This window comes from Pelobates fuscus, chromosome 8, assembly GCF_036172605.1.
Source record: "Pelobates fuscus isolate aPelFus1 chromosome 8, aPelFus1.pri, whole genome shotgun sequence".
Lineage (NCBI taxonomy): Eukaryota > Metazoa > Chordata > Amphibia > Anura > Pelobatidae > Pelobates > Pelobates fuscus.
The window spans coordinates 42,892,924-42,903,983 of record NC_086324.1 but is presented as its reverse complement, the minus strand read 5'-3'; the positions used below and the strand labels follow the sequence as shown (position 1 = coordinate 42,903,983).

At 40.7% G+C, this 11,060-nt stretch overlaps 1 protein-coding gene across 3 annotated transcripts in view; it reads left to right on the top strand.

Moving 5' to 3' along the window:
- Window positions 1–3,056: 3,056 nt before the first annotated feature.
- The window catches only part of GPR155 (G protein-coupled receptor 155), a 37,953-nt gene continuing 29,949 nt past the window's right edge, over window positions 3,057–11,060 (top strand). For 2 of the 3 annotated variants that reach the window (XM_063429744.1, XM_063429746.1), the window contains exon 1: window positions 3,057–3,281. The gene's annotated coding sequence lies outside the window, so the exon portion shown is untranslated. Of the gene's footprint in view, window positions 3,282–8,279; window positions 8,298–11,060 lie in introns of those variants that run through there. The other variant, XM_063429745.1, reaches the window with a different exon arrangement.

Here is an 11,060-nt window from a genome sequence, read left to right as displayed (position 1 = left end):
ATCTAGGTCCCAGGCTACTCTTTACAACTACATTTACAGATAATATCCACATTAACTCATAACTTAAGACTTGTCAGAATATTTGGTGTACACTTTGGTTGGAAACATATCATTTAAAGTAATTAAGTATTGTTTCTCTTATCCAAGAAACCATACTTTCACAACCTCTCTCTCTCTCTTTTCCTAGTGTGAAAACCCTTCACTATCCTCCCAAGGAATTACCTACGTTCTTTCCAAATCGTTTACATGGTTGACTTCATTCTGAACTGTTCATCGTTCTACCGTTTATGTTTACATGGTTGATTCTACGGCTGCATCAAGAAAGAGGAGCTGGGAGGAGCCTGATGACCGGACATACTCTATTGTACACTCTGATTGGTTAATTTTTTTACTTACTGTTAACTGTTTCTTTGCTGATGGGAGTTACAGTAAAGAAAGTACAGCAAATATTCGCCTCCTGTCTTTAATAAAATTTAGATTATTCAGTCACTAAGGCTAGAATAATCCAGAATTGCGGCTGGCCCCACTCCACCACCTTGGCTAAGATCATCAAACTTGACGATCTCAGCCAATCCAGTGCTTTTCCATAGGAAAGCATTAGTAGGCTATAGCACATGCACGGCAAATTGCCACACTGTGTCAATCATCATCTCCTCATAGTGATTCATTGACGCAATGCATCTATACGAGGAACATATTTGGGGGATATAATATGGGTGTATTGCATGATATTGTATGGGGTTATTACATGGGTTTTCTGCATTATATTATATGGGGGTTATTATGGGGTACTGTATGATATTATATGAGGGGTTATTATGGGTTTTCTGCATTATATTATATGGGGGTTATTATGGGGTACTGTATGATATTATATGGGGGTTATTATGGTGTACTGTATGATATTATATGGGGGTTATTATGGGGTACTGCATGATATTATATGGGGTTATTATGGGGTACTGTATGATATTATATGGGGTTATTATGGGGTACTGTATGATATTGTATGGGGGTTATTATGGGGTTTTCTGCATGATATTATATAGGGGTTATTATGGTGTACTGTATGATTTTGTATGGGGGTTATTATGGGGTACTGCATGATATTATATAGGGGTTATTATGGGGTACTGTATGATATTATATGGGGGTTATTATGGGGTACTGTATATTGTATGGGGGTTATTGTGGGGTACTGCATGATATTATATGAGGGTTATTATGGGGTACTGTATGATTTTGTATGGGGGTTATTATGGGGTACCGCATGATATTATATAGGGGTTATTATGGGGTACTGTATGATATTATATGGGGGTTATTATGGGGTACTGTATGATATTGTATGGGGGTTATTGTGGGGTACTGCATGATATTATATGGGGGTTATTATGGGGTACTGTATGATATTGTTTGGGGGTTATTGTGGGGTACTGCATGATATTGTATGGGGGTTATTATGGGGTACTGCATGATATTATATGGGGGTTATTATGGGGTACTGTATGATATTATATGGGGGTTATTGTGGGGTACTGCATGATATTGTATGGGGGTTATTATGGGGTACTGCATGATATTATATGGGGGTTATTATGGGGTACTGTATGATATTATATGGGGGTTATTATGGGGTACTGCATGATATTATATGGGGGTTATTATTGGGTACTGTATGATATTGTTTGGGGGTTATTATGGGGTACTGCATATTATATGGGGGTTATTATGGGGTACTGTATGATATTATATGGGGGTTATTATGGGGTACTGCATGATATTATATGGGGGTTCTTATGGGGTACTGCATGATATTATATGGGGGTTATTATGGGGTACTGCATGATATTATATGGGGGTTATTATGGGGTACTGCATGATATTATATGGGGGTTATTATGGGGTACTGTATGATATTATATGGGGTTATTATGGGGTACTGCATGATATTATAAGGGGGTTATTATGGGGTACTGCATGATGTTATATGGGGGTTATTATTTTGTACTGCATGATATTATATGGGGGTTATTATGGGGTACTGTATGATGTTATATGGGGGTTATTATGGGGTACTGTATGATATTATATGGGGGTTATTATGGGGTACTGTATGATATTATATGGGGTTATTATGGGGTACTGCATGATATTATATGGGGGTTATTATGGGGTACTGCATGATATTATATGGGGGTTATTATGGGGTACTGTATGATATTATATGGGGGTTATTATGGGGTACTGTATGATATTATATGGGGGTTATTATGGGGTACTGTATGATATTATATGGGGGTTATTATGGGGTACTGTATGATATTATATGGGGGTTATTATGGGATACTGTATGATATTATATGGGGTTATTATGGGGTACAGCATGATATTATATGGGGGTTATTATGGGGTACTGTATGATATTATATGGGGGTTATTATGGGGTACAGCATGATATTATATGGGGGTTATTATGGGGTACTGCATGATATTATATGGGGGTTATTATGGGATACTGTATGATATTATATGGGGGTTATTATGGGGTACAGCATGATATTATATGGGGGTTATTATGGGGTACTGTATGATATTATATGGGGGTTATTATGGGATACTGCATGATATTATATGGGGGTTATTATGGGGTACAGCATGATATTATATGGGGGTTATTATGGGGTACTGTATGATATTATATGGGGTTATTATGGGGTACTGTATGATATTATATGGGGTTATTATGGGGTACAGCATGATATTATATGGGGGTTATTATGGGGTACTGTATGATATTGTATGGGGGTTAATATATGGTGATAATGCAGGATATTATATGAGGATTATTATATTATATGAGGATTATTGTATTTATTTATTTTGTGCTCCCCCCTCCATTAGCTGCTATCACCCACTGAGTGACACTAAACCGAATTCCTTCCCCGGCTTCCCATTGGATGCCAACTCCAAAGCGTGTGCAGTTAGCCCCTCCCACTTCTCCTGGTCTTCGCCGTCACACGTGACTTCGCCGTGTTTTCCCATTGGCTGCACGGCTGAGCGCCCCGCAGACCCTCTACATTGGTTAACAGTTGCCCTTGTAGGCTCTGCATTCTGATTGGACGGCGGCCAAGTTACTGCGTCACCTCACTCTCCAGCTCTGAAGGGGGGTAGTGTTGTTATTATTCTCCGCTCCGAGCTGTCAATGGAGCACCCTGTCCGTCCGGGGCCACGCAGCTGCCATGGAGACCGGGAGCTGGCCGCCTCTGCCAGCTGAGCAGGTGAGAGAAGAACCTGGTCCGGTGTAAATGGGGTTCACGTGACCTTGCTGTCAGTGACGTCATGAGAGAGGGGCTGCTGGCTGTCCTTGGCAGGCTGAGGATCATGGGAGATGGAGTCCACAGCCGCTGGAGTGCACTGGGCATATAAAGTGCTGATTTGGCTAAAATCCTCTAACTCAGTCATAGTCACACAGGCAGGAAGGGTTATTTACTAAACTGCGAATTAAGGTGTGAATGGTAAAACTCGCTGCCCTGGGGGTTAGGCACAGCCTGGCCAGTTTATTCTCCATTTATTCTATTTGGATTTCAGTCTGCTACAATTTACTATTTTGGAGAATAACCCTAGCAATGATATTCACTAAACTGCACATGGTGACCATTTTTTTTTATCTCAGAATTGCAATATTAGGCAAAAATAATAATAATAATAATAATAATAATAATAATTGGCTAGTGACAACTTGGGTATGTGTGCCTAAATTTTACAATTCACATTCCAGCCCGTCCTAGGTAAGAGCTTAGCCAATATACCCGACTTTTTGTTTGTTTTTTAGCCAGTATATAGCAATTTTCATTTTACATTTATTTGCGGTTTAGTGAATTAACCCTATAGAATAATCAACGTTCTGCCTCAGATCACCGCACGTAACATACAAATTGCACTGAAAACCAACTTAATCACCTCTAATAAAGACCTATCAGGCAAATAATGTAAGGCAGAAAGGGAAAAAAAAACCTGAGGGTTATTCACCAAACAGTGAGTGTAAAGACAAATTGCAGTATGTGTGCAAACAAAAAATGCTGATTTGAAAATTTGCTTTAAATGTGCTGTAATCAGCTTGGCTGTGTTGACCTAACATTTTGCAGTTCACTAAAATTCACTGTTTAGTGAATGAACCCTAAAGTGTTTGAGGAAACTGGAAATAACTTGGTTTAGCGTACTCGTTTACTTTGAGTGGATCCAGCCTGTAGTTTGCAGACACTAACCACATGTATTGTTAATAAAATTAACCATTTTAATAGGAGAGTGGGTTGAAGAAAATAAACCCGGTATGTTTAGCAATACAGGATCAAATTTAATCTGCAAGAGATCTGCATATTGAATAGAGTTCAAATATGTAAATATATAGTGTGTGTGTGTGTGTATATATATATATATATATATATATATATATATATATATATATATATATATATATATATATATATATATATATATATAAACAAGTCCACTTGCCTCTGTTTTACAAGCTATACATTTCCAAGCTACTCACTAACTGATGGATAATGGTGGCAGAGGTAATATTCCTTGCAGCGTTTTGGATGTGTCTGACAACTAATTGTAGGGTACACATATAACCGGTATTGTCACTATACCTACAACTTACGCATTTGTTTTAAACAATTTCATCTGTAGATTGTGCTAGCAAATGTATAGATTGGGAGAAAACCTATTTAAAAATAGGTGTTTTTCAATTTAATTATTGGACACAAACGCAGAAGAATTGACTGACAGGTGGGAGACAGACCTATTTTGAAATTGCAGAGTAGAAGAGACCTCCCACGGGTGATCTTTCTGCCCAACACACATAGCAGCCACCGCACATGCGCTGTTGTTGATATAGTAGCATCCTAGACAATGCCACTTGCGCTTGCTAGGGAGTATTGGAACGGAGTGACTGTTAAGATATCCGTATGCTGGTAATTTAACCCCTTAAGGACCAAACTTATGGAATAAAAGGGAATCATGACATGTCACACATGTCATGTGTCCTTAAAGGACCACTCTAGGCACCCAGACCACTTCAGCTTAATGAAGTGGTCTGGGTGCCAGGTCCTTCTAGGGTTAACCCATTTTTTCATAAACATAGCAGTTTCAGAGAAACTGCTATGTTTATGAATGGGTTAAGCCTTCCCCCTATGTCCTCTAGTGGCTGTCTCATTGACAGCCGCTAGAGGCGCTTGCGTGCTTCTCACTGTGATTTTCACAGTGAGAGCACGCCAGCGTCCATAGGAAAGCATTATGAATGCTTTCCTATGTGACCGGCTGAATGCGCGCGCAGCTCTTGCCGCGCGTGCGCATTCAGCCGACGGGGAGGAGAAGAGGCGGATCGGAGGAGGAGAGCAGGAGGAGAGCTCTCCGCCCAGCGCTGGAAAAAGGTAAGATTTAACCCCTTTCCCCTTTCCAGAGCCGGGCGGGAGGGGGTCCCTGAGGGTGGGGGCACCCTCAGGGCACTCTAGTGCCAGGAAAACGAGTATGTTTTCCTGGCACTAGAGTGGTCCTTTAAGGGGTTAAAGGACCACTATAGGCACCCAGACCACTTCAGCTTAATGAAGTGGTCTGGGTGCCTGGTCCAGCTAGGGTTAACCCTTTTTTTTTTTTTTTAATAAACATAGCAGTTTCAGAGAGGGTTTACAATGAGGGTTAATCCAGCCTCTAGTGGCTGTCTCATTGACAGCCGCTAGAGGCGCTTGCGTGCTTCTCACTGTGAAAATCACAGTGAGAAGACGCCAGCGTCCATAGGAAAGCATTGTAAATGCTTTCCTAGGAGACTGGCTGAATGCGCGCGTGGCTCCTGACGCGCATGCGCATTCAGCCGATGACGTCGCTAGGAAGAAGGAGAGGAGGAGGAAGGTAAGATTTTAACCCCTTGCTCTCTCCAGAGCCTGGTGGGAGAGGGGCCCTGAGAGTGGGGGCACACTCAGGGCACTATAGTGCCAGGCAAACAAGTGTTTTCCTGGCACTATAGTGGTCCTTTAAGCCAGAGTGCCAATGTTACAGATGAGTTTTGCCCAGCCTGGAGATGCATTCCCAAGCACGGCAAATGAAAGAACATTGCGGGAGAGTTGAGTGGGAACAGAGGTTGGTGCTAATGAAGAGAAACAGGAAGCGGAGCAAATTGTGGCGCTGGATCGGAGGTAAGACTGAAAATCTCAATATTCTTCCAGTCCTGCAGGTTCACTTGAACAAGAATTTGAAATAACTCCAACCAATTAGACTCATTGCCAGCTGAACCATGTGTGATAGGAAAGAATATAGCAAGGTAGCCACCTAGTCGGGAGAGAATAGAAGCCTGAGAATGTAACATTACGTCAATGTGAGGGACCACCTGGCACCCCAACTGGGTGCCTCTGCCAATCGCTGCTTCCTAGCTGTCGCCAAGTACCATAAGCACCGTAGCCCCTGAGCCACCGCAGCTTGGCTAGGGTCTCGCCGTCCATTCTCACCCTGGACCAAACTCCTGGATCCAGCTCCCAGTGAGAAGACCTCTCCTCCAAGAGAGTATAGCTCTTACAAGAGCTAGTGATTATAGCAATCCAAAGAACAATCCCAGTAGCAGGGATTATAGCTTGGATAGCTGTTCCCTACAATCACGAGATGAGGCTCTGTGCTGAGGATCAAGATGAACTGTTTAATGGCAGCCACAACTGGCCTTATATGCAGTTCCCCATGCAAGGGGCACTCCCCCCTGGACCTCAGAGTAGACTACAGCAAAAACATACACACAATTACATTGGCTCTCAGGTCCAGGACACTCCCACATAAAACAAGATAATCCATCATCTGTGCCTGGGAGATAATTGAGTCAAGCACTGTATTAAACTCAATCATCTACAGGTACAGAAAACGTACATTTTTATAAAACCCCCAAAATACATTTAAACACACAGAACCCCACAAAAGCTACATCCCCTGATAGCCCCGATCTGGGTGACCAACATATCCAAAAATCACCCAGATCGGTTCAGGGTTTCAGGAATTTACTGGAAGTCATAATTTGACCGACCGTACGCATAGTCACATGCCCAAAACAGTTCCAGAGAATCAGGGCTTGCGGTCGGTCTAATTCGGTAGTTTAAAACCAAACACTTCCTGTAAGTGAGATCTATGTTTAAACTCCTGCTCTGTTAATAGCTTTAAAGACTTTGCAGGTGTGATTAAAGTTCAATTTACAGAGCATGAGATAAAAACGTCTAAAGCAAGTTAACATCTGATTTTAAAATTTACCTTTTTTTTTTAAATGCAGGCTTAGTGAGTCATGTTAATTCTACCTTTCATGCAACGCACATGATATGCAAAAATGTTTTTAAAAAAAACATAAATCCACTGTGCTTGACCTCATCCTTTCTTTCCATGCAGTCCTAGCCACAGATCTCCAGTGGATTTATGTTTTTTTTTTTTTTTTTTTCCATATCGTGTGCGTTGCATGAAAGGTAGAATTAGCATAAAATATAAGCATTAACATGAGTTACACAAAGCTTTAAACAACCCATTTTTAATCATTATTTATTTGAGATACCATCTCTCTGCTAAGCAAAAGTGAAGTAATCTGTGTCTGGGGAGTGCGAGTATGGGGCTTTAGGTGCCTAGATGCTTATCGTGGTGCAATTAGTCACGAGCATAGTAAAGCACGTAGGGGAATTTTAAAAAGCTGTGAAGCCTTCAGGAGCTTGGGGTTATATCGGTAGTATTCCAATGCCTAATCAGAAGGCTATGTCATGTGTCTAACGTGCAATTTGAAGCTTGCATGGAAAAACTGAAAATAACAATTGTGCATGTTCAAAAATAGGGGGAGTTGGAGAACTGAACAAGGGGATATATCATTGGCTTACGGAGCTTGGATACATGTTTTATCTTGGTTTTTCTTTCATGTACATTTTGCAGTAGAAATTGTCTAACAGTTTATTTCAGATTTCCTGCAATAAGCGTTCTCCAATACCACATATTTCTTTTGCATGGACATGGCCAAAGATAGGACATGTATTAACTAATGATATCACATGAGGTTAGGTGTTGCATCAGCTCCAATAATACTGCAGAGATTGTTGGTTAAACATGTTCGTGGTCACTTCCGTATGTTTGAAACATTGTGGTTTTTTGTGTTTCCTTCATTCTCAAGTTCTGTTATTTGCTTGTGTTTGAGACTTTGCCCTGATTTATTTTATTTTATTGAAAAGATGTAAGAATGTAATTATGCACTTGATTTTTAAAAAAATCACAAGAAAAGAAGACCGGTGAGTGCTCCCTTTTGTGAAGGAACTAGAGTTACCTTTAAAAAATATATGTATGTAACTCTCTCGTTAAGTAGTGCTGTTATGCCAGATTGTTAAATAATGCTAACTTTGTGTGGTTTTTTTTGGTGGGGGGAGAGGTGGTTGGTTTTGTTTTAGGAACTGGCTTGTCTGAAATTGCTTGCACAGTAACTTTTCAATTCTAGACATTCATTTTTACTGCTTTTGTAAGTGATTTTCTTTTTTCTTTTTTTACTTTTTGTGCATGACAACTGTTACCAAATCCATAAACTGAACGGATAACGTTTTTGTTTTTTCATTTCTGTCTTTGCTTCTAGAATAATGCTAGAGTCATAATGGACATTGCCAGATAAACCTTGCAGGATTGAGACTTGCCTGGGAATTTCGTGTCTGGTTGGCATTGCAAATTAATTTATTAAAACCCATCATAACATATCTTGCATTACAAAAATGTATTACGTTTCAGTACTGTGGCAGACCGCCTGGTACCCCGAACACACTTCCGAGCTATCACTGCGACACTATCCGCACTTCAGCCCCTAGCTGTTGCAGCTTGGCCAGGGTCTCGCTGTTGCTTCGCACCCTGGACCTGAGTCCAGCTTCCAGACATCATCCCCTCTTCCTATTCCGCTGCAAACCTTCTTCCAGGCAGGTATTGTCCCCTCTGCCTATTCCACTTTTAGCTCTGCTTACAGTGATTATAGTTATTGCCTTTACAAAGGCAACTGCAGCTCTTAGGCCTAGCTCCTTTGATTTATCCCAGGGCTAGAGGGATCCTGCAACCAGAAAACGGGTCCAAAGACACTGGTATCCCTACAAATCCACACAGGACACAAGTTCCGAAAGGCACTGACATACAAAACTTTACTTTTCTTGGGACTAAGTAATATTATTATTACATCAAGATTGCTGTGACAACTCAATAAAAATACAAACAGTCAAATCATAGCAGACAACATACAGGAACTTATAATAAAATAATGACATAGGGGTGGGAAATACAATAACATAAAACATCTCTCCTGTCGGCAGAAATAGCAATATGCAAATCTACCTAAATATGCAAATTAACCAGCCTTGCTATTCAGGGAGTGCATATTGCTTTTGCTGCCAACAGAGGGCACTACACAGGCTCCATAGCCAAATCCACCTAGTTGGTAGCAATCCTCAGCAATACACGAGAGCAGGCAAAACATTTAACAGTATACACACACACACATTATAAACAATTTACATTACACATACCCTGCACCTATAATGAGTACAAGGTGACTTAAACATAAGAAAAGTCCAACAACCTACGTAAATAGTCTATCTGAAGGTCCTGGTGATGGTGACTACCGTCACAAGTACGATGCCGATTTTTTACAAACTTTGAGATATAAGAAAAAGGGCAAGATAAAGAAATGATTTGGTTGGAATTGATAAGACTGTTACTAGTAGGTTTCTTAAGGGGAAGGTATTGTGTTGGAATTTTAAGTTTTCTATTCACAACTGCAAACCATGAAGATTTTTTTTTTTTTTTTTTTTTTTTTTGCGACTCAATATGATTTTGCCATGCTCATTGTGCAAACTCTGCAATCACGCCAGGTGAAAACATACATGCGTAAACCCTGACGTACAAAACATAAATGCACTAAGGTTTATTCACTAAATAGGGACAAATCAGAGAATTACAGAACTTAGTCTAAATAGCTGGTTTGGGGAACAAATCTCTTAATTCTGCTATAATCACAGTTTGGCAATCTTAGGCTGACTTTAGTAATTTGTTTTTCATTTCACACTACTTCAAGATTTATCGTAGCCATACAAAAGAGTTTACAGACTAATTAGTGAATAAACAGTATAAACCACGTGTTGGAAAAATGTACAATATTGTTTCTTCCAATAGAGAACATGAAGAGCCACGTTGTGGGCACTAAACAGGAACTCAGGCTAAATAATAGAGCACGTATTGTGAGTGGGGAGAAATATTACTATGCAAATATAAAAAATTGATTGTGCACCAGCACATATTTCATATAATATTACCGGGGCCTGATTAAGAGTCCAGTGGGCCGGGTGCTGACCATTATGAGGGGCATAAGTACAGAATCTTACCGACCATAAACACTAAACCAGTCATACCTCTCAACTGTTATGTATCTGGTGGAGATGTTGCCGGAGGGAGAATCATAGGATGCAGCTATAAGAAAACTCAGATTCTCTAATTCATGCTTTCATCTTTCAAGTAAATCCATACTCCCTAACAGCAGTGTCTAGTGTAGCAGGAAGTCAATGGCCGGTGTAAAAGGGTGGGCCACTGATGCGGATCATGTAACCAGAACTTTAGAAAGGGACCAACATGCCCAAAAAGGAGGCATGTCTGGCCAAAGAATTGGAAGGCTAGCCTGGCATGAATGCATGTCAGGCTGCCTGCCAATCATGCATTCTGGCCAACAGCATCCGGAGCTTGGCATAAATGCGTCTAAAGATGCGCTTTCTAAAGACGGTCCCCTAGCACATGTCCACTTGCCTCCTTACCTTCTTACTAGCAGGCAGAAGCTCCTGGTATACAGTCTGAGACAGAGGAAAGGTGGATGTAGTGAGTGTAGAAGAAAGGGAACATGCCACAGTGTTCGTTAAGGTAATGCTGACTTTGGTCTCTCTAATTTCATTTCAGCTAGTCCACACAAGTTTTGTTTCCATATATCCCTCTTAATTTTTCCCTTGGGGACATTGTATCCCTTAGTGTCTGTGTCCCTG